This window comes from Triticum aestivum, chromosome 4B (assembly GCF_018294505.1).
Source record: "Triticum aestivum cultivar Chinese Spring chromosome 4B, IWGSC CS RefSeq v2.1, whole genome shotgun sequence".
In the NCBI taxonomy this organism is placed as follows: domain Eukaryota; kingdom Viridiplantae; phylum Streptophyta; class Magnoliopsida; order Poales; family Poaceae; genus Triticum; species Triticum aestivum.
In genome coordinates, this window is record NC_057804.1 from 164398626 (window position 1) to 164423332 (window position 24707).

Consider the following 24707-nt stretch of genomic DNA (forward strand, 5'->3'; position numbering starts at 1 on the left):
TCAAACACAGATATGAACAATCACTCAACACAGTAATGAGGAAATGAAAGAGTTGAGGAAATAGAACTAGTAAGGTTGGTGAAGACAATGATTTGGTAGACCAGTTCCAACTGCTGTCTCAGTTGTACGTCTGGTTGGAGCGGCTGAGTATTTAAACTCGAGGACACACAGTCCCGGACACCCAGTCACTCAGCACGCAGCTCAGGACACCAAGTCCTCACCATATTGTCCTTGAACTAAGGTCACACAAACCTCGTCCAATCACTCGTGGTAAGTCTTCAGGCGACTTCCAAACCATCATAGACTTCGGTCACTCGGCGATCCACAATCCTATTGGATGCTCTAGACCATGACGCCTAACGTCTGGAAGAAGCACAGTCTTCAAAGGTAACAAGCGTCGGATCTACGCAGGATCAATCTCTTCAGTGATGCTCAATCACTTTGGGTTTGTAGGTGTTTGGGGTTTGGGTTTTTCCTCACTCGATGATTTTTGCTCAAAGGCCTCGGAGGATGGGTTGCTCTCAAATGACAAGTGTCAGTTTCTCTCGGAGCAGCCAAACAGCTAGTGGTTGTAGGGGGCGGCTATTTATAGCCTAGGGAGCAGCCCGACATGATAAGACATAAATGCCCTCCAATGATATGACCGTTAGGTGGATAAGATATGTTGGGACAGCTGGCGCGTAGCACAACAACGGTCGGAAATTTGACTCTCAAATTCCTCAGGGCTATCATGTTCCTCACTGTGTAGGCAATCCGCACTGCCGAATTCCTAACTCCTCAGTCAGAACAAATTCCTCAGCGACCAGAAGAACTTCGTCTCTGTTGTCGGCATTCTGGGAACGGGGGTCCCCATACTTGCCTACCTGCGGCCTGCGGCGTGGCTCAAAGGGGGCCCAGCACGGCCCATCTTCATCAACACAAGCTCAAGACCCTCGCGAGGGGCCAAGCCTCGCGGGGCGGACGACAAGGAGCTTCCTCAGGCACGGCCCCGTCAGGCTGGCTCCCGAGGAGGCGGAGAGTTCAAGGCGGGGTACCTCGCGAGGTGCCCGTGACGCAAGCCATGACGACCAAGGGCGCCAGCCGGGCGCCAGCCTGTGCAGTGTCCTTCTTCCCTCTTTGGTGCAAGGGGAGAAAGCGCAGGCGAGAGCATCAAGCAAAGGCATCAATTTCGGTGCAACAAGACCAAGACCAGTCCAACGGCAGGATGGAGGTCACCGTGGAGCCCATGTCGGCGTCACCACCAGAGCCTTTGACAGGCGAGGACCAACTTTAGTCAGGATAAGTGTACTATATGTTCCCCTTCAAAATGGCCAATTGTTGGCGCCCTTCCCGCTCAATATTTGGGAAGAGGCCCAGGGCCTTTGCCTATAAATAGGACTAGCCACCCGCAGGGTAGAGGCATCTGGATAGGAATCTAGAGATAAGATAGGCATCTAGAATCAACCTCTCAAAAGGGACAACGCCATTACAAGAACAGACCCTCGCGAGGCTGTTCTTCCTTGTATGGTTGATCATCAGCCCAAGAGGCAATCCACCATGCCACACACTGGAGTAGGGTATTACACCACAATGGTGGCCTGAACCAGTATAAACCCTGTGTCTCTTGCGTTGTGCTTCTCATAGTTTAGATCTTAGCGATTCGGCGAGGGACAGGTAGGTAGAAGGCGAAACCTCCGCGCGCACCCCAGTGTTCGAACCTCAAGGGTCTGCCGGAACCCTAAACCCGACATTTGGCGCGCCAGGTAGGGGTGTGCCGGAATTCGTCTTCCGTCGCCCTGCTCTTCTCCGACCGTCGCGTCCATGGCTGACGCTCGTCGGGCTGTTCGCGCCGCTCGAGTCGCCCGGACGGCTCCCATCAGCGGGCGCCCTCATCGTTCCCCGTTGCCCGCCGTCAACACCGCCAACGGCCCGGCGGGGAATGAGCAATGGGTATCGCCCCTACATCCCTCCGTGGCCTCTTGGGAAAAGCCGCGCGACCTCTTCCTTGCCCGCCACGCTGCTTCGGCCTCACCGGTCGTCGCGGCCCTCCTGGGCGGCTCGCAGGCGCCGCCCTCCGGTCACCATGTCAAGCCGTTCATCCGCCAGGTCGGCGCCGCCTCCACGCGGCAGGGGGCTTCCCGGGACCGGCCGGAGCCGCAGGCCAGGCTAGCCTTCAGTTCGGAAGACCACTCCACCAATTCGGCCTGCTCGGGTGCGCTCCTGATGTTATGCACCCCCACCATCTGCCAGGTGGCTGTCACCAGGACCCTCATCGACGGTGGCGCGGGCCTCAACGTGTTTTCAGTCGAAACTTTCGACCTCCTCCGCATACCCCGGGGGCGGTTGCGGCCGAGCCAGCCCTTCATGGGCATCGGGGGCGGGTCATCCAGCTCCTTGGGACAGATCCGGCTCCCAGTGACCTTCGGCACCTACGACAATTTCCGCACGGAGCTCGTCGATTTCGACATCACCCTCATCGGCCTCCCCTACAATGCCATCCTCGGCTACCCAGCGCTGGCCCAATTCATGGCCGCGACTCACCCGGCATACAACCTCATGAAGATGCCCGGGAGCAGCGGAGTCCACACCGTGCCAAGGGGCACCGGGGACGCGCTGTGAGCGCTCCAGCTCACCTTCAAGACGGCGGCGTCACCACAGCCCGCCACTGCGGGGGGCCCCGAGCCCAAGGGGGCTGCACCAGCCAAGAAGAAACAATTGTTCACCCAAGACAAGGTGGAGACCAAGTAGATAACCGTTGACGAGGACGGGTCCACCAGCGCCACTTTCACCATAGGCGCCCACCTCGGGCCCGAGCAGGAGGAAGCCCTGGTCAAGTTCCTGCATGCAAACAAGAAGGTGTTCGCTTGGGAGCCCGATCATCTGGCAGGGATCCCACGGGGCGTGATCGAGCACCACCTCAACGTGTGTCGCAACGTGCGCCCCGTAAAGCAGAAAGCAAGGCGGCAGTCTACTGAAAAACAGGCATTCATCGTCCAGGTGACTGCCTCAGGAGCCTGGCGTCTTCGAAGAGCGGCTCTTCAAGCCCTCGGCCATGCCATCACTGTCAAGTGCGGTGCAGCCTCGGGAGGAGATCCCCCAGCCGCTAGCCTCGGGAGCCCCGGTCTGCGGGCCGGCCTCGGGGGCGCGTTTGCTCTTGACAATGGAGCCTCATGAGGGATGCTGGGTCACGGAGCTCCGGAGCTATCTGACACAAGGGATCTTGCCAGAGAAGGAGGAGGAAGAAGAGCGCGTGGCGTGGCAGGCCACAGCATACTGCATCAGGGATGGGGAACTCTACCAGAAGCGACCAAATGATGTGTCCCTACGCTGCATCTCCAGGGAGCAAGGGAAAGAGCTGCTGGCGGACATACACGGTGGAGACTGTGGGCACCACTCGTCATCACGAACCCTCGTGGGCAAGGCATTCCGAAGCGGTTTCTATTGGCCTACCGCGCTCAATGACACTGTCGAACTGGTAAAGGCCTGCGAAGCCTGTCAATTCCATGCGAGGCAGATCCATCAGCCAGCGGGAGGTCTGCAGACCATACCCCTCACATGGCCATTCGCAGTCTGGGGGCTTGATATCCTAGGCCCGTTTCCCCAGGCGCCAGGGGGCTATCACTACCTCTACGTCGCCGTGGACAAATTCACCAAGTGGGCTGAGGTGGAAGCCATCCGCACCATCCCCGTGGGTTCAGCGGTCAAGTTCATCAAGGGCATCGTGAGCCGGTTCGGGGTGACGAACTACATCATCACCGACAACGGTTCGCAGTTCACCAGCAACCTCTTCAAAACATACTATGCTAACCTTGGAACGCAGATATGCTATGCTTCAGTGGAGCACCCCCGAAGCAACGGCCAGGCCGAGTGGGCCAACGTGGAGGTCCTGAGGGGCCTCAAGACCAGAACATTCAAGAAGAAGCTGGAAGCTTGCGGCAGAGGCTGGTACGACGAGATCCAATCCGTGTTGTGGTCCATCCGCATGACCGCAACCAAGCCGACTGGAGAGACCCCTTTCTTCTTGGTCTATGGAGCCGAAGTGGTCCTCCCTCACGAGGTCATACGTCGGTCCGCACAGGTCCTGGCATTCAACGAAGCGCAGCAGGACGCCATGCGGGCGATGGACCTCGTGCTGGGGGAGGAGCATTCGCCGAGAAGCCGCGCTGCGAGTGCCAAGATATCAACAAGCACTGCGGCGATACCACTGCCGCAACATCCGCCCCAGGACTCTCGAGGTAGGGGACCTCGTGCTCAGGCGGGTTCTCTCCAAGGAGGGACTTCGTAAGCTCTCTCCCATGTGGGAGGGCCCGTTCAAGGTTGTTCATGTTTCCAGGCCCGGCTCCGCGCGCTTGGAGACTCTGGAGGGGGTGCCAGTCCAGAATGCGTGGAACATCTAGCACCTCCGGAGGTTTTACCCCTGAAAAGGCCCGGAGCCTGTGAAGAAGGCGAATGCCTGTGAAGACCATCTTTTTGGAAAAGGCCCGGAGCCTGTGAAGAAGGCGAATGCCTGTGAAGACCATCTTTTTGGAAAAGGCCCGGAGCCTGTGAAGAAGGCGAATGCCTGTGAAGACCATCTTTTTGGAAAAGGCCCGGAGCCTGTGAAGAAGGCGAATGCCTGTGAAGACCATCTTTTTGGAAAAGGCCCGGAGCCTCTGAAGAAGGCGAATGCCTGTGAAGACCATCTTTTTGGAAAAGGCCCGGAGCCTATGAAGAAGGCGAACGCCTGTGAAGCTATCGCGTTTTGGGAAAGGCCCGGAGCCTGTGAAGAGGGCCAAAGCCCATGAAGCTTGCTTCCCCGAAGAAAGGCCCGAAGCCTGTGAACAAGGCCAACGCCTGTGAAGCTCGCCGCCCGTGACACTCTCACGTAAAAATGAGTTGGGGCTATACACGCCCCGGAGTCTCAGGAGCGCCGGCCTCAGGCATTGGGGCTCCCTCCCACGCCCAGTGGCAGCACTTAGCTCCGCGCTGGTGAGAAGACGTCGAAGACTAGACTAGGTGCCGGACGCGGCTTTTTCATTTGCTTTCTGCAGTTGGCTAGTTCATTCTCATTTGAAGTTTTATTGAAACTGTCACTGTCTTTTGACTTATGGCTCTTCAGTTTTTCGCCCTCCGGCCCCGTTTTCTCTTGCGCGAGGTCTCGCGAGGCGACGGCCCTGGCGCCCTCACGAGTGTTTTGATCCTTTCGGTCAAGACCTCACGACCCGGGTCCACTACAGGAGCATTCCTCCAGTCCGTGCCTCACGGGCACTGCGACACGAATACAGGACTTGGGTCGGTCGCCCCATGGCCAAGGCTGGGGATTACCTATGCGCAGGCGTTCGGCAAGAAGGAACAATACCAGAATAACGGAAACATTACGATGAATGACAACGATAACACAAACACGCCCCCACGGGGCCCCCACATAGTTGTCTTTTTGCGCAGGAAAAAGGGAGAGGAAGGAACAAATCAGACAAAGCTCGCAAAGCGCCGGGCCTGAGCTGCCTCCGGAGCTCAAGTGGACTCCCTCTCGCGCTTCACCAGGGTGCGACGGCGGGCGGACCCGCTACCACCCTCCAAGCAGGCACGACGGCGTGGAGGCAGACCGCGACCGTTGCTAGAAGAGTTGCTGCCCGAAGAGGAACCAGTGAAGCTTGAGGAATCCTGGGCGCCGCCAGCCGCGCGCTCACTACCCTCTCCATCCTCACAGGGGCTGGGTCCCCGGCTGTGGCCGTCGTCTTCAGGGCAGCAACCAGCGTGGCGACCATCTTCCCCAAACACCCTCACGTAGAGGGTGGCGTCGCCGTCGAACTTGAAGTGCAGGGTGCACCGGCGGCTCAGGCCACGCGCGCGGGCAAACGTCTTCCAGCCACGGGTCAGAGCCAGGCTCCCGGCCGCGAAGACCTCCAGCGAAGCCCACGAGGCCCGGCTGCAGCAGCCATCTGCCTGGATCCAGAGGCCGCCCGGGGCGCCAGCCGAGATCTCACCTAGGAGGAAGCGAGGGAGCTGAAGCCGGGCACTGGCCGGCTCCGTTGCTCACACAACAAACTCCGGCAGCACCTCCGCAGCGCGAGAGCACGGCCTCGGGGGGCGCACGGCCGAAACACACCCCCCGGCCGCGGCCGGCCACCCGTCACCATGCGGGAAGTCACCTCCGCGGTCACGAGGAACCGCCATGGAGGCCACGGGGTGCTTGTGAGGGCGGCCACGACCGCGCTTGGGCGGGGGAGAGGCAGGCTTGGCCTGGCGAGCTTTTCCCTTCTCTGCGGCCGAGAGCCTCCTTGGCGGGGCCATGAGGAAGAAGGAGAAGCAACATGGGATGAACTGGAAGGGCACGCGGCGTGCCGTACTTAAGCCCAGAGGAGGCCAACCATTGGCCTCCGCGACCGCAGGTAATCATGACTCGCTTCGCATGCAGGGACTTGTCAGTTCATGCAGTTCCCGAGGCGTCGTGGGGGAGCGGAGCCGCCCACGTCCAATCAACCGCCATGCGGCGCCCAAGGCCGCAGGCTGTTAGGTCCCGCGACGCTTCGCACTTGCCCTTTCGCCTCTCTGCTCGGCCATGCTCGGGCGCGCCTTGGGCCCGGGGGCTACTGTCAGCGTTCTGGGAATGGGGGTCCCCAGACTTGCCTGCCTGCGGCCTGCAGCGTGGCTCAAAGGGGGCCCAGCATGGCCCATCTTCATCAACACAAGCTCAAGACCCTCGCGAGGGGCCAAGCCTCGCGGGGCAGACAACAAGGAGCTTCCTCAAGCACGGCCTCGTCAGGCTGGCTCACGAGGAGGCGGAGAGTTCAAGGCGGGGTACCTCGCGAGGTGCCCGTGACGCAAGCCATGACGACCAAGGGCGCCAGCCGGGCGCCAGCCCGCACAGTGTCCTTCTTCCCTCTTTGGTGCAAGGGGAGCAATCACAGGCGAGAGCATCAAGCAAAGGCATCCACTTCGGTGCAACAAGACCAAGACCAGTCCAACGGCAGGATGGAGGTCATCATGGAGCCCAAGTCGGCGTCACCACCAGAGCCTTTGACAGGCGAGGACCAACTTTACTCAGGATAAGTGTACTAGATGTTCCCCTTCAAAATGGCCAATTGTTGGCGCCCTTCCCGCTCAATATTTGGGAAGAGGCCCAGGGCCTTTGGCTATAAATAGGACTAGCCACCCGCAGGGTAGAGGCATCTGGATAGGAATCTGGAGATAAGATAGGCATCTAGAATCAACCCCTTAAAAGGGACAACACCATTACAAGAACAGACCCTCGTGAGGCTGTTCTTCCTTGTATGGTTGATCATCAGCCCAAGAGGCTATCCACCACGCCACACACTGGAGTAGGGTATTACACCACAATGGTGGCCTGAACCAGTATAAACCCTGTGTCTCTTGCATTGTGCTTCTCGTAGTTTAGATCTTAGCGATTCGGCGAGGGACAGGTAGGTAGAAGGCGAAACCTCCGCGTGCACCCCAGTGTTCAAACCTCAAGGGTCTGCCGGAACCCTAAATCCGACATTTTTCACTGAAGAAATTGACTGAACTATATGAGATTTCCAATGGCTTCACTCGAAGGGATTGGTAGGTGTAGGATTTTGAGTTGAGCATCACATGGAAATTTTTCCTTAGTATTTCCTCGACCCCCTTTAACAGTACGGTGTTTCCTATGACTCAAGAAAGAGAAAAACAAAACTATGAAAACGAAAGTCTTCAAGCTTCATATTCCTTGCATGAATATCAAGTCTTCACGGACACACCAATTTCTTCACTTTCAAAGTCTTCATGAAAGTCTTCAGGAATACCAAAATCTTCAGTCGAAGATATTCATTTTTAGGGGTCAACTTTCTCTGTAAATATCAAACTCCGCATAGACTTATAGACCTGTGTACACTCATAAACACATTAGTCCCTTAACCTATAAGTCTTCAATACACCAAAATCACTAAGGGGCACTAGATGCACTTACAATCTCCCCCTTTTTGGTGATTGATGACAATATAGGTTAAGTTTTCGACGGGGATAAACATATGAAGTGTAAGTACTGATATTGAGGAATTTGATTGCAAGATATAGAAGAACTCCCCCTGAAGATGTGCATAGTGAGGAATTTGCTTTTGAAGCAATGCACACTTGAAGAGTTGAATCATGGAGATCTCCCCCTATATCTTGTAATTCATACATGCATTTGACATATAATATGAAGAATTTGAAATGCATGATGAAATATGGTGCCTGAAGAAATTCAGCATGCGTGCAATAATTTTAACGAGGAACAAGCATGCAGAATCAGAGCACAGTGCATCAAAAGTATCAGAGCACCATCGGTTTTAATATTACAACTCGATCCAATAAAAGTTTCAGAAGAGAGAGAGTTGTAACTTTGCAAAAAAACGCCCATATAATAGACCCGCTTGAAGACTAACTCAGATTTCTCCCCCTTTGTCATTGAGTGACCAAAAGGATCAAAACTGAGGACTAACGCCCCTGAAGAATATCAAGTTGATAGAGGAGCGTCAGCATTGTTGGGGTCGGTTGTCGTAGTAGGGCTTGCCGCAGTGTCATCCAAGTCTTCATTTTCATCAGTGTCGCGCGATGAAGAATAGGAGTTTGCCACCAAGGAAGGAATCTTTACCTTCTTGAATTTCTTCGGTGGAGGTGCAGACCAGTCAAATTCTTCCTTGAGACGCATACTCTTCAGATCTTCTGCGCTATAGACATGAGATAGAATAGCCCAGGTGCGGTTGAAGGTTTCATGGAGGTAGTAGTGGTTTTTCTTCACAACATTGTGTGTTGAGGTCATGTTGTAAAGAATTGAACCAAACTGACGCTTGACCCATTTATGATTGCGATCAACTTTCTGATGAAGACTGAGGAGTAACTCACGATCAGTCATCACCCTGGGTGTTGTGGCTTGAGGAATTTTCTTGGCAGAAGTGTTGGCGGCAGAGTCATGTGTGGTAGAGTCATCATTAGTGGAGTAGGATGCAACCTTGCGAAATTGACCATCCAATGGACGAATGCCTTCATCTATCACAGTAGTTGCCTTGCCTTTGTCATCAGCTGAGGAAAATGTCTGTTTGAGGACTTCAATTGGAGGCAAGTAGCTGCCGTGGTTTAGAGTATCAGCCTTGTAATTGAGTGAAGACCTTGTCCTTATGAACCTCATAATCCATGGTGCATAAGGCTTCAGCTCAAATGGTGACATAGCTATATTCGCCAGAGTCCTCATGAAGAAATCATGGAAGTTAATGGGAACGCCATGAATGATATTGAAAAGCATATTCTTCATGATGCCAACGACTTCTTCATCATTTGAGTGGTGGCCTTTGTGGTATTAGGGGGAAGAGTGGAGAATTGGGATGCTGACTTTCCCAAAAGTCATCATTCATCACAGGCGTAACGCATCCAATACCCACGTCTTCATCTTCAATTTCTCCAACGCCAGCCTCTTCAGCTGTTAACTGAGGCATTGGCGAAGAATCAACAGGCGTTGAGGGGATCACGTCCACTTCAATTTCTTCATCAATCTGCTCTGACGAAGCAGCAAAATGATTTTCTTCATCAGATCTGCTAGGGATCACATATTCTTTACCATAAGGAACAAGGTCCTTTGATGGCATGGTGGAAATTTGAACAGCATCAATTGGACTCTCAAGTGAGATGGTGATATGCTTCATTTTCTTCGGAGCTGAAGAATCTGAAGCAGATGATGCTTTCCTTTTCTTCACTGTAGCTCTCTCTGCAGCCTTGGTCTTCCGCACATCTGATGCAGATGGAAGGGTAGGAGTTGGTGTAGGCGCAGGAGGAGCAGAGGAATCTGTTTGAATTTCCTCAGGCGCAACTGATGCAGTTGCCCTGACTTCTTCATTTTCTTCAGGCGCACCACTAGTGGATGCCCTGGCAATGTCTTCAACGGCTGGAATGGAGTCCTCAGCCCTGGAACTAGCATTTTCATCAACAGCCTGAAAGTCATCAGCGGTGTTGGCATGTTCTTCAGTTTGCTGAGTAGAAGCTTCAGCTTGAGGAATTTCTTGTTGTGATGGGGCTGCAACATTGGTGATCTTCTTAGTCAGTTTAACAAACCTGACTTTGGCTCCTTGCCAATCAGCATAATAAGCATTGAAATCATCGCAGAGGGTTTTGATTTCAGACTGGATCTTGAGGAGTTCATCAGTTGTCATTGTGACAATGTTGTTCCTCAGGAACTTCTCTTTCCTGAACTAAGCCTTCTTGATTTGTCTGGCCTTCTCAAATTTCCATTTCTCTTCAGAGATGAAATGGGTCAGCATGCGACTTTGGCCAGGATTCAAATGAAAATCAAGCATAGGAGTGTTTGGGTCCTTGTGCCAGAGATCAATGTAGTCGAGGGTCGGCTTTGGATCCAAAAGCAGTGACACATTTGTGCCTTTGGCTCTAGTGGCCCTTTCTTGCCTGTCTCTGATGATTTCTCCAAGTTCATCATCATCAGCTTCATCGTCAGATGGCACTTGGAAGGCAACCTGTTTCTTCTTCGGACTAGGCCGAGGACCTCGTCCAGCAGTTGCCTTGGTCTTCAGCAGAGTGGGGCCTGATGAAGAGTTTGGTGCAGCTGAGGAACTCACTGAGACACCCGGAGGCAATAAAGATGCCTGCAGTCCTTTGGCACGTGGCCAGATGTACAGGTGTTGAGGACTTGGCCGGAGCAACTGAGGACTTTGGGGCAGGAGTTGAGGACTTTGGAGGAGCAGGAGCAGCATGAGGAATTGGCCGTGAGGGCTTTCAAGAATCTGGCCGTGAGGGCTTTCAAGATTCTGGCAGTGAGGGCATTGTTGAGGAACTTGGCCATGAGGGCACAGTTGGTGAAGCACTTGGCTTGTGAGCGGGCTTCGTTGCCATTGATTTTCTAGGCTTGAAAGAGGCCTTAGTGGCAACAGCAGTAGCAGAGTCTTCATTGAATTTCCTCACTGCTTCTTTGGCTTGTCTTGCCAACTTCGCTTGGCGTTTGGCCCATTCTTGAGGGAAGTCCTCACCACGCTTGATGCTGGTGGGGTCAGCTTCTTGGCCAGGTGCCAATGGAGCTCTTGGGCATGGAGGATTTAGTGCGAATTTCTTCATATAATTTGGAGTTACATATCTGTACTCCCTCCATTCTCTTGCCCATCTCCTTTCAATCCTCTGTATGCGCACCTTGCGCTGATTTTTCTTCTCCTTTCCGAACTTAGCCTCATCATGTGTGCAATAGTCAGCATAGATGTCCTCAGGTATTTCAAATGCAGTCATGACCTCAGGCCTCTTTCCTCCTTTTTGTGGTTTCTTACCGTCTGCCATATTCTTCAGATGAGGGATTTGAACAATCGAATTCTATGAAGAATTATGCAACTTTTCTTTGAGGAACGCTGCAAATGAGTTAAGTTGATGAGAACCTAGTGATTCAGCAGCGGACATGAGTACCTGTGAACAGAGTATAGTTGCGAAGAATTTGAAGAGGTCATATGCGTTCTCAGAAGGTTTTAAAAAAGAACAAGTTTGAGGAATTTGATCAGATGAGTCTTGAAGAATTTTACTAAGCGTTTTTTGTCTTAGGTTCCAGAGTTGTATAGATTGAGGATAAACACAATTGGGGAATCTTGAAGATAAATGATGCTTAGAGAAACGAATCAAGAGCAGATGAGTAGTGAGGTGTTTTGTGTGTGAGGATTTGAAGAATAAAACACCATTGAAGATTTTGTAGAGAAAATTTGAATCAAAGAGGGCAATAAAAGTAACTTTTAATTACCCTGATGAAGAACACGACGAACTGAGAAGTGTAGATTTGAAGCTCATCAGTTCAGATCTTCCACGCCCTAACTTGGCGGAGGAACACAGCTACGGCGGCGGCGGAGTGAAGATTTCCGCGGCCGGCGCGAGTACGACGGCGACGAGGTCGAGGCAGTGAAGCTCTTCCTCACCGGCGTACTAGGGTTTGAGAAGCTCGAGCGAGAGAGAGAGAGAGCGGTGGAGCGGAGTAAAGGAAGTGAGGAAGGGGTGAGGGGGTATTTATAGTCGCAGTGAAAAACTGTTCGCCCGAAGATTTAGGACGAACGTGCCCCTGGCCCTTCTCATTCGCTTGACATGTGTCACCCACGTACTGAAAGTTGGAGATCGTGTTAGATCGTGGGTGAATAGATAAGTCCATCGTGGGATGCGGAATGGTTTGAGCGGCAAAACCGAAAATTTGGATAAGATTAGTTTTAAAGTTTCGTTCGCAATTTCTTCAGCTGACATGACACAGTGAAGATTTTGAACGAGTTTCAAATAGAACACACATGAAGAATTTGTGAATAGATTGGATTGAGTATAGCATAGAGGGGGAAGGATCTGATCACATTCACTTAGCAGAAAATACAACTTAAAGAAATACCCATAAGTGAATGCTGTAGAGGACATAAACTCATATTATATATATATATATATATATATATATATATATATATATATATATAGGGATGGGTCTATGCTGATAACACTCCTTAAGAGTCTTATTCTGCTAACACCTAATCTTATTCTGCTAACAGTTTCGTGCTGACCCATAGCTCCAAACTAACTCCGCAATAGAAATAGACCGAACTGCACGAGCCAACAAAAAATAACTCCCCGCAGCGCTCACTCCTCCCCACGACCTCCACCAACTCCCTGCTCCCCTCCAAGCCAGCCACCTCCCTGGACCCCAATTCCCTCCCCGCACCGCCCCACCTCCCTCCCCACCTTCTCCGGCACGACGCGCCCCTACCCTCCCCACCTTCTCTAGCGGCGCCGCCCACCACCACCTCCGACCGCGTCCCACAAGAACCACCTTCTACGCTGGTCGCCGCCCTCCTCTTTCTCCCGCGCCATCGAGCGGTCATGGCGGGATCCGGACGCCCTCTGCCACCGGCGCGGCCGCAGCCACCAGATCTGGCCGTCGTGGCCATTGGTGCATCCACGACGACGGATCTGGCTGCTCCAACCCTCAGAGTAGAAGCCCCCTGCTCATTCAGCCAGGCGCTGGATCCGTCGAGATCCGCACGGGGGTACTATGAAGTGGGTCTCTATGGGGCGACGGCCTTCTTCTCCACCGACGGCCAACATCAACGCCAAGCTCCACCCTCTCCCTAATCTCCCTCGGCGGCGGCGCCCCTCGCCCGCAGCCGGCGCGTCCAGCAGCGCTGCCCTGTCATGCGTGGACAGCGATCCAACTTAGCCAGGCCACGAGAGGATGCAGCCGGCCCGGCCACATCGTCGTCATCCTCGTCTTTGGCCATCACTGCTCGGATTCGCACCACCACTGGTGCCTCGTCGCACACCTGTCCACCGCCAAGGGCCGAGGAGGAGTCCAGGCGGCCTTCATCTCCTCTCTGGTGAGGCCTCTGATGAGCATCTCCGCCTCGTATACAATTCCTACCCCACGATATCCTCCTTTAGACTGATGTGTTTCAAAAATTCCATCTCTCCCCTCTGCAGAGAGGAGTCGCACGGCAGGGGAGGGGAGGGTCTGACTGCGGGGGTCACGGAGGAGCTGCTTGCCAGGGCGCGACAGCTCGGATCTGTCGCCGACCAGCGTATGGAAAGGCTGGTGGTGGTCGTGGTGGCTCGTAGGCCCCGGCCCGCCGGCACACAGGAGGGAGATGTGGGCTGTAGGAGGGTGGTGATGGCACCCTCGCCTGGATCCGGGAGGAGCTGGGTAGGAGTGGGTGGCAGCGACCACCCACCGCATCACCGGCCTCTGTGCAGCTCGGTTGCCGCTCCCCGTGCAGCTCGCATGCCGCCCCCGTGCAACTCACCTCCCGCGAGCAAACTCTCTCTGGCGAGTCCATCTCGTGTCCGCACCACTTGTTGTGTCAGTTCGATTACATGGATCGGTTTCAGTGCGAGAGCGCAGCAGCACTCCCATGAAAGGACCTAGTGCGGTTCATTAGCTTATTCTAAATTATTGAAAAATCCTGCAGTCCTGTTTCTAATTAGTAACAAAACAGTTTGAGTGCAGTTTTTTGATTATTTTGCAGCAGCACTTCCATTCAACCCGCAGGTCGTTTCCAACACAAAACGTGCATTTTGGATGCGCGTGGTGTTTTGTTTCACCTCGTGACAGAATGCAACCCAGGTCGTCACTCGGTGCAGTCAACCTTGCCATGCGATGACGTACACCGACGTCTCCAAGCAGTTCTGACGACCAGCTCGCGTGAGCCCGCAACTCCCCGACTTCCTTTGTTGTGGGTCGTATGAATTACAGTGTGGCTCAGATCATACCATGAAGTTTGGAGCATGTGAACATGCAGTGTAAAATGGTGCATTTTGTTTTTGAGGGGTTTATGTATAAAAATTACAGGGACTTTATTTGAATGTTTTCATAAATTGCAGTTTGGAGTATCTGCACATGCAGTGCAGACGCTGCTTTTGTGTTTGTGGATTTTTTTGTATAAACATTGTAGGGTCTCATTTGTTTGCACCGAAACATGGTGATGTTCAGACATGAGCATGCAGTTTCGACCATGTGGACATGTAGTGCAAAATGGTGTTTTCCGTGTTTGATGATTTTATGTATAAAAGTTATATGGACTCGTTCGAAAATTGTTTACCAAAGAACTTCATTTCGAATTGTGTTGCGGCTCATTTCCCTTGACCATGTGGTTCGCTTCTTTGCACATGGTAGTGAAGAAGGAAGTGAAGTGCAAAGATGTGTTAAATGAAAAATGGTAGAGAAATGACAAAAAAGTAATGTCATTCACTTACCATTTGATGCAGTGTTGTTTTCTAACTAATGTCATTTGATGCAGTGTGGTTTTCTAAACTGAAGCAGTGCGGTCGGCTGTCTGATGTTGTTCATCTTGTAAGTGACCATTTGATGCAGTGCGGTTTTCTAACTGAAGCAGTGCGGTTCGATGTCTGATATTGTTCATCTTGTAAATGAAAAGAAAAAATGTTACTAAAACGAGAAATAAAGTAATGTGGTTTACTTCTCCATGAATTTGGGGTTCATGTACGCCCGATGTGAAGTCCCATCCACTTCCTCGGATGAGAAAATTTACGTGTAAATAAAAAAAATCAAGCAGTTCGCTTGCCCATCTAATGGGGTGCGGCTTCCTGTCTAAAGCAGTGCGTTCTTCTATCTGATACAGTACACAAGTCGATTTGGGTGTCGCGAAAAACAGAGTTTCCGCATTTTGGTAAAATTGAAACTGCTCTTAAATCATAAGGAATTGGAGAGTGTATTCTACATGAAAAAGTTGCGTCTCGTCGATATATTTCCAACAGCGTATAATTCGAATCATTTCGACCAGCCGTTCGTAAAAATTTCGCGAAAAAACAGTCACTGCCTCTCGAAGTCAGCCGCACGATTTTCAAAATTAACTAAAAATCGTAAGAAATTTCAAAAATATTTCAACATATGAAAGTTGCGCCTCGTTCGTAGCTTTCCAACGGCATATCACACGCCTCATTTCGACAAACGGTTAGAAAACTGGAGCAAAAACAGTACCGAAAATTTCAAAAAAATTGAAAAACAGAGTTTCGTGATTTAGTAAATTTGAAACTGCTCTTAAACCATAAGGAATTAGAGAAACATTTATACATGAAAAAGATGCGCCTCGACGATATCTATCCAACGGCGTATCGTTTGCTTCATTCCGACGAGCGGTTTAGAAGAAATCGCCAAAAAACGCTCGCTGTCACTCGTCATCCGCCGCACCATTTTCAAAACTGCTCTTAAACCGTGTGAAGTCTCGAAAACTGTCCAACATGTAGAAGTTGCGCCTAATCCATAGCTTTTCAACGGCATATTACACGCCTCATTCTGATAAACGGTTAAAAAATTAGAGCAAAAACACTACCGAAAAAACAACGCGTGCAGTTTTTTCCGCCGAGAAGTTCACTAGTCTATATTGCAGTGCTCGTCGTCAAGAAGATGCAGTGCACTTGCGTTCAGCGTGCAGCGCGGAAGTGGTGTGCAGAATAGTTATTCTGCTAATATTAGCAGAATAGACCGTCTATATATATATATATATATATATATATATATATATATATATATATATATATAGCCAATGAAGAAAAACGATGGAAATAGTGAAGATTTTGAAAAGTTAAAGAATTTGAAAAACTGAAGAATTTCAAAAACTGAGAAAAGACTCAAATTGAAGATTTTCAACTTTGGTGGTGGCGTGACCCACCTTATAAGAATGATGATTTCAGACACCGCGTACAATTGTCGTAGGGTTCTGAGAATCAAATTCTTCATTAATTTCTTCACATTTAGAGTGTTATTCTTCATTGATTGAAGAAAAACGTTTCTTCATGTGTTGCACATCTAAGTCATCAATTTTGCATAAGTGTTAGGATGTGTGTCCTTTTCAAAGAACGTTCGAAGATTCTAAGATATTTAGCTCACACCGCAACTTGCTAAATCTCCTCTCATCCAAGGGCTTAGTCAAGATATCGGCTAGCTGTTCTTCAATCTTCACATGCTCAATAGAAATGTCGCCCTTCAACACATGATCACGAAGAAAATGATGACGAATCTGAATGTGCTTTGTCTTTGAGTGCTAAATTGGGTTGTGAGCAATCTTGATGGCACTCTCATTGTCACATTAGAGAGGCACATTCTTCACGTTGATGTCGTAGTCCTTGAGAGTTTGCTTCATCCACAGCAATTGAGAACAGCAAGAACCAGCAGCAATGTACTCAGCTTCAGCAGTAGACAGTGATACGCAGTTCTATTTCTTCGAGGACCAACAGACCAAAGATCGTCCGAGGAAATAACAAGTACGAGATGATGACTTGCGGTCCACATGATCACCAGCATAGTCAGAGTCAGAATATCCAATGAGATCAAAAGTAGAGCCCTTGGGGTACCATAGTCCTACTGTTGGTGTGTGAGCTAGATATCGAAGAATATGCTTCACAGCCTTATGGTGTGATTCCTTCGGTGTAGCTTGAAATCGGGCACACATGCAAACACTAAGCATTATATCTGGCCTAGATGCACATAAGTACAATAAAGAACCAATCATGGAGCGGTATACCTTGTGATCGAAGTCAATACCATTTTCATCAGTGCATAGATGGCCATTTGTGGGCATAGGAATTTTGACTCCTTTGCAATCTTGCATGCCGAATTTCCTCAGAACATCCTTGAGGTATTTCTCCTGAGATATGAATATGCCATTGTGCTGTTGACGAATTTGAAGACCTAAAAAGAATTTCAACTCTCCCATCATAGAAATTTGATATTCTTCACTCATCATATAGGCAAATTCATCACTATAACGTTGGTCAGTACAACCAAAGATAATATCATCAACGTATATTTGGCACACAAACAGTTCACCATCAAAGAGAGTAGGGTCGAGTGAACCGGGTGTGAAGCCATTCTTCACGAAGAATTCCTTCAAAGTATCATACCACGCCCGAGGGGCCTGCTTGAGGCCATAGAGGGCCTTGTTGAGTCTGAAGACTTTGTCAGGATTCTTTGGATCTTCAAAACCTCGGGGTTGAGCAACATATACTTCTTCCTCAAGCTTACCATTGAGGAATGCACTTTTCACATCCATTTGATATAAAGTGATATTATGATGGTTAGCATAATCAAGTAATATGCGAATAGCCTCAAGTCTTGCAACAGGTGCAAAAGTTTCATCGAAATCAATTCCTTCAACCTGTGTGTAGCCTTGAGCTACAAGTCGTGCCTTGTTCCTCACCACAAGGCCATTTTCATCTTGCTTATTGCGGTAGATACACTTTGTGCCAATGATATTATGCTTGCGAGGATCTGGACGTTTGACCAGTTCCCAGACATTGTTGAGCTCGAACTGATGTAATTCTTCTTGCATGGCCTGAATCCACTCAGGCTCCAGAAATGCTTCATCTACCTTAGTGGGCTCTGTGATAGATACAAAAGCATAGTGCCCACAAAAGTTAGATAAATGTGAAGCTTTTGAGCGGGTGAGAGGACCTGGTGCTTCAATGTCATCGATGATCTTTTCAACTTGCACTTCTTTTGCAACGCGAGGATGAGCTGGTTGTCGTCGAGGAACTTGATCAGCATTTTCATCAGCACCATTTTCTTCAGCATTTTCCTCAGGTGCATTAGCTCGACGATCTTCGCATTCTGGAATGAATTCTTCAGTAGATTCTTCGGTAGGAATGACATCCTCAGTAGCCTTGAACTTGATAGAATCCTCAGGTGCTGGTTCATTTATCACAGAAGGTAGGTGCTCTCTTTGCGAGCCATAAGTTTCAACTAACCGCACATCTACAGTTTCAACAACCTTGTGAAGAGCGTTGTTGAAGACTCTGTAGGTGTGCGAGTCCTTTCCGTAACCAAGCATAAAACCTTCATGTGCTTTCGGTGCGAATTTAGCATTGTGATGAGGATCTCTAATCCAACATTTAGCACCAAAGACTTTGAAATAACTCACATTGGGTTTCTTGTCAGTGAGGAGTTCATAGGCAGTCTTCTTGAAGAATTTGTGAAGATATACTCTATTGATGATGTGGCACGCGGTATCAATTGCATCAATCCAAAAATGATTAGGCGTTTCGTATTCATCAAGCATAGTGCAAGCCATCTCAACAAGAGTTCTGTTCTTGCGCTCCATGATGCCATTTTGCTGAGGAGTATAAGGAGCAGATAACTCATGAGTAATACCAAGTTCATAAAGATAGTCATTAAGACCGGAATTCTTGAACTCAGTTCCATTGTCACTCCTGATGTGCTTGATCTTCACACCAAAGTTGGTTGAAGCCCTCGAGGAAAATCGTTTGAAGACTTCCTCCAGTTCATGTTTGTAAGTGACAATGTGTACCCATGTGTAACGAGAATAATCATCAACAATAACAAAAACATATAGGGATGCATCATTTGTCACAGCAGAATAATGATTAGGACTGAAGAGATCCATGTGAATCAATTCGAATGGACGAGTAGTGGTCATGATAGTCTTCGTTGGATGCTTGGCCTTGGTCATTTTTCCAGCTTCACAGGCTCCGCATAAGTGATCCTTGAGGAATTTGACATTCTCAATGCCAATGACATGCTTCTTCTTCGTGAGCGTGTGCAGATTCCTCATGCCAGCATGACCAAGTCATCGATGCTATAGCCAGCCTTCTGAAGCTTTTGCAAGTAAGCACACGGCAGGTTGTGGTCCTGTAGGGAAATCAACAATGTACAAGTCTCCTCTCCTAAAGCCTTCGAAGACTTTGTAATTGTTAGCTTCCATGATCACAACACAACGATATCTTCCAAAGACAACAACCATATCGAGATCACAAAGCATTGAGACAGATATGAGGTTGTATCCTAAGGACTCGACAAGCATGACTTTGTCCATGTGTCGATCCTTTGAGATCGCAACCTTACCTAGACCCAATACCTGACTTTTGCCTTTGTCAGCGAAGATGATATGCTTCAGATGTGACGGTGATAAGGGAGCATCCATCAATAGGTTCTTGTCACCAGTCATGTGATTTGTACATCCACTATCGAGGACCCACTCATTTGCTTTGGGCTAATCATCCTGCAGATGAATTAGTGCATCTTACGAACTCATATACTTCATCAGTGAAGAATATGACATCAAATTCATCAGTTCAATTTCATCAAGCAATAGCACAGATAAGCAGTGTGAGGATGTGTGAAATGAAAGTTCATTTCATCATGATTCACCTGCGTCCTTTCAGGCATTTTGTCACGCCCCCAGCAAATTCTTCAAACGATAAAGCACATCTGGAGACCTGACCCTGCGGAAGAAGTTAGTTATTTTTCTTTACCACCCACATTTGAAGGGTTGGCAAAGAATTCATCACTCTACAAGCACCATATGAGAAAGGTGGCATAGAAGCTAGTCCACTTCGCTTCACATAAGATGGGTTAGGGTAAGCATATGAATAAGTAGAGAAATTCTTCGAGGACTTATGAACATAATGATTTGAAGAATAATGCGCATATTCATAGCCCTTAGCTCTACCCTGCGAAACAGAAGGGTTAGCACGATGATGTTCATATGAGAACTTTGATCCTTTTGAGGAATTTGATCTACGTGAGGAATTTTGTCCGTATGAGGACTTGGATCCATATGAAGAATTTGGTCCATATGAAGAGTTTGATCTGGGGTTCCTATTCTTCACTGGTGGTGTCATGAGGACATTCACCTGAAGACTTTCAACATAACTTTTGGGAACCCATATTTTCTTCATAGGGGAACCGTTCCTGCAGTTAGTGCCAACATATCTAGCAAATACTTCACCATTCTGATTTTTGAACAGTTTATAGTTGGAGTCAAATGACTCATCAGAAGAATGAGGAGATTCACATGTAAAGCCAGATAAGTTAGATGGATCAACTGGAGGTCCCTTTGCAGCAACCCATGAGGTTTTGGGGTACTGCTCAGGCTTCCAATATGTTCCATCAGCATTGAGTTTCCTTTCAAAGGCAATACCCTCTTTCCTAGGGTTTTTGTTGAGGATCTGCTTTTTAAGCACATCACAAAGAGTCTGATGCCCTTTGAGCCCTGCATCATCAGTGATACTAGCAATGTCCTCAGATGAGGAATTAGTGATAGTAGAGGCAGATGAAGAATTTGTAACATTTGAAGCATTTCAACATTCAGGTGAAGAATTAGCAGATTCACGTTCAATGCACTTTAAGCATGGAGGATCAAATTCTTCCTGAGTAGCGCTGATTTGTTGAGAAAGTAATGAATCGTGCTCCTTCTGAAGATCTTCATAACTCACTCTTAGCTTCTCAAGATCTTGCTTTCTTTGAAGAAGTTCAAGAGAAAGCTTCTCGTGATCAGATAAGAGAGAATTATGATGACCTTGAAGGTCGTCAAACTTGGAATGGAATCCCTAAAGACTTTCAGCCAAGGCTTTTGACTGATCCATTTCTTCACCCAACATATCATCGCTCTTATTTAGCATGTAATGAACTTTTTCCAAGGCTCTTTGTTGTTTAGCGGCAAGGGAAGCAAGTTTGACATAGCTAGGTCCAAATTCATCGCCAGATTCATCATCACTAGATTCGGATAGGTAGGATTCGGTTACCTCAGCACCGTTTGCCATAAGGCAGGGGGTAGACAATGATGATTCTGGTTTGAATGCCATCGCATTGAGAGATTCCTTGTAATCCTCAAACCAAGGATCATGACGAGTCCGATGACCTTCATAGACCTCAGAGAGACGGTCCCAGATTAGCTTCGCGTGATTGAGATGCATGACGTTCCTGAACTGATTTCCGGACAGACTAGGGCAGATGACATCCTTCGCTGTGAGGTTAAGCAGTGTGTACTTGCGAATGTCATCAGCCTCAGCCATCTTGCATAGATCGGTAAGACCGATCTCGGTGACGGTCCACAGTTCGCTGTCCATAGCCATGAGTCGCTTTTTCATCATGGCCTTCCATCGAGGATACTCATTGAAAGTGCAACTATCCCTAGGTGGTTTTGGTAATTCATAACAACATATAGCTCATTGAGCTAATGCTATTCCAAGACTATTATTTCAGGAAAGCTCAATGAATGGCATGGCATGGATGATGAAAGTGGATCCCTCAAAATACTAAGGACAAAGGATTGGCTCAAGCTCAAAAGCTCAAGACTCTACATTTTATATTTAGTGATCCAAGATCACATTGAGTCTATAGGAAAATCCAATACTATCAAGGAGGGATGAGGTGTTGCTTAATGAGCCTCTTGCTTCATGTGCTTAGTGATATGCTCCAAAACCCTCAGCTACTTTCTCACATCCACAAATGACCTAAAACCTAAAGCCAAAATCGGTCACACCGATTCTTCCTATCCGGCGCCACCGATTTCAAAAGTCATAGCCACTGCCACAAACCCTAGGCAAATCGGTCCTACCGATAGGGATCTCGGTCTCACCGAGATGGGATTGTAATCTCTCTGTTTCCCTTCGTAACGTTTCGGTCAAACCAAAGTGAGTGATCGGTCCCACCGAGATTGCAATGTAAACTCTCTGTTTCCCTTTTGTAACATTTCGGTCTCATCGAAAAGAGCAAATCGGTCCCACCGAGTTTACTGACCAACTCTCTGGAGAGCTTATTACCAAAATCGGTCTCACCGAGTTTGTGTAATCGGTTTTACCGAGATTACGTTATGCCCTAACCCTAATCGAACCGATCTCACCGAGTTGCATGTCAGTCCCACCGAGAATCACTAACGGTCACTAGGTTTACTAAATCGGTCCGACCGAGTCTGTTGAATCGGTCCCACCGAGTTTGGTAAATTGTGTGTAACGGTTAGATTTTGTGTGGAGGCTATATATACCCCTCCACCTCCTCTTCATTCATTGAGAGAGCCATCAGACTAAACCTACACTTCCAACTTACCATTTCTGAGAGAGAACCACCTACTCATGTGTTGAGGCCAAGATATTCCATTCCTACCATATGAATCTTGATCTCTAGCCTTCCCCAAGTTTCTTTCCACTCAAATCCTCTTTCCATCAGATCCAAATCCTATGAGAGAGAGTTGAGTGTTGGGGAGACTATCATTTGAAGCACAACGCACCATTTGTTATTTCTTGGAGAGTGGTGTCTCCTAGATTGGCTAGGTGTCACTTGGGAGTCTCCGACAAGATTGTGGAGTTGAACCAAGGAGTTTGTAAGGGCAAGGAGATTGCCTACTTCGTGAAGATCTACCGCTAGTGAGGCAAGTCCTTCGTGGGCGACGGCCATGGTGGGATAGACAAGGTTGCTTCTTCGTAGACCCTTCGTGGGTGGAGCCGTCCGTGGACTCGCGCAACCGTTACCCTTCATGGGTTGAAGTCTCCATCAACGTGGATGTACGATAGCACCACCTATCGGAACCACGCCAAAAACATCCATGTCTCCAATTGCATTTGAATCCTCCAAACCGTTCCCTTTACTTTCTTGCAAGTTGCATGCTTTAATTTCTGCTGCCCATATACTCTTTGCATGCTTGCTTGATTTGTGTGATGATTGCTTGTCTTTTCCTAAGATAGCTAAAATCTGCCAAACTCTAAAATTGGGAAAAGGTTAAGTTTTTAATTGGTCAAGTAGTCTAATCACCCCCCTCTAGACATACTTCAAGGTCCTACAAGTGGTATCAGAGGTTTGGTCTCCATTTGCTTTGATTTCCATAGCTTTGGTGGTCATAGCCTTGGTTTCACAACCTAGGAGAGTATGGAGTCTAGTGAGGGAAATTATCACCGTAGAGGTCCTTACTTTGATGGTACTAACTTTGCTAGTTGGAAGCATAAGATGAAAATGCATATTCTCGGACATAACCCCGCCGTTTGGGCAATTATTTGTATTGGGTTGCAAGGTGAATTCTTTGATGGGAGAGAGCCGAACCGTGAAGCTAATGCGGAAGAATTGAAGATGCTGCAATACAACGCTCAAGCTTGTGATATCATCTTCAATGGATTGTGCCCCGAAGAATTCAACAAAATCAGCTGTCTTGAGAATGCAAAGGAAATTTGGGATACTTTGATTGATATGCATGAAGGTACCGAATCCGTCAAGGAATCCAAGTTGGATGTGCTCCAAAGTCAGCTTGACAAGTTCAAAATGAAGGATGGTGAAGATGTCGCTGAAATGTACTCTAGGCTTGCTCTTATTACAAATGAGATTGCCGGCTTAGGGAGTGAAGAGATGACCGATAGATTCATCATCAAGAATATCCTAAGAGCATTGGATGGAAAGTATGATACCGTGTGCACATTGATCCAAATGATGCCAAACTACAAAGATCTCAAGCGAACGGAAGTCATTGGAAGAATAGTTGCTCATGAGATGTCACTCAAGGATAAGGAGGAACTTCACAACAAGTCAAGTGGTACTTACAAAGCCTCAAGTTTAGCCCCCACATCATCAAGTGAGAAACAAACCTTCAATGAAGAATTGAGCTTAATGGTGAAGAACTTCAACAAATTCTACAAGAGTAGAAGCAAAGAAAGAAGCTCCAAGTCAAGGTCTTATCATGAAAAAAGATCTTCTAGTCGAGAGCGCAATTGCTACAATTGTGGGAGACCTGGACACTATTCCAATGAGTGTACGACACCCTACAAAAGAAGAGAAGATTCTCCAAGAAGAAGAAGCAAAAGAGAAGAATCACCACCAAGAGAGAGGATGAGTAGAGATGATTGTTATGAACGAAGACCCTCACGGAGAAGCAAGGATTCGGAAAGGAAGGACAAGTCATCAAGGAGCTACACAAAACGAAGACATCAAGCTCATGTTGGTGAATGGGTATCCGGCTCCGACTCCGATAAACACTCCGAGAGAAGCTATCACTCCAACTCCGAATATACTCAAGATGAAGGTGTTGACGGTCTAGCACTTGTGTCAACCAACTCCTATGACATATTTGATTCACCAAATGAAGGAATTGAAAGATGCTTCATGGCCAAAGGTCCAAAGGTAACACATCCTGAGTATGTTGATTTCGATAGTGATGAAGATGACCTGCTTGTGGATGATGATTTACTTGTTGACAACTCTAGTGATGAATACTATGATGAAACGTCATTTAATCATGCTAATCAAGATAAAACGAATGACAATGATAAGGAGAAGATTGAGCTTCTAACTAAAGAACTAAACACTCTTAAGTTGGCTCATGAAACTATCTTCGAAGATCATCGAGAACTTTTAAGGGCTCATGAGAAGTTACGCTTTGAAAAGCTCAATCTTGAGGAAGAGCATGAGTTCTTAAAAGCAATCAATGATTATCTCCGTAAGAAAAGTTCTTCTTACATTGCCAAGTGTTTATTCTTATCTACTTACATGCCTCAAG

General features: G+C 48.5%; 1 long non-coding RNA gene across 1 annotated transcript; it reads left to right on the plus strand.

The window, feature by feature from the left end:
* The first annotated feature begins 12511 nt into the window (after positions 1-12511).
* Positions 12512-14427, plus strand: LOC123091602 (uncharacterized). Its single transcript, XR_006443354.1, has 2 exons — positions 12512-13295; positions 13399-14427. It is a non-coding gene; the product is annotated as an uncharacterized lncRNA (long non-coding RNA).
* Positions 14428-24707: the final 10280 nt, after the last annotated feature.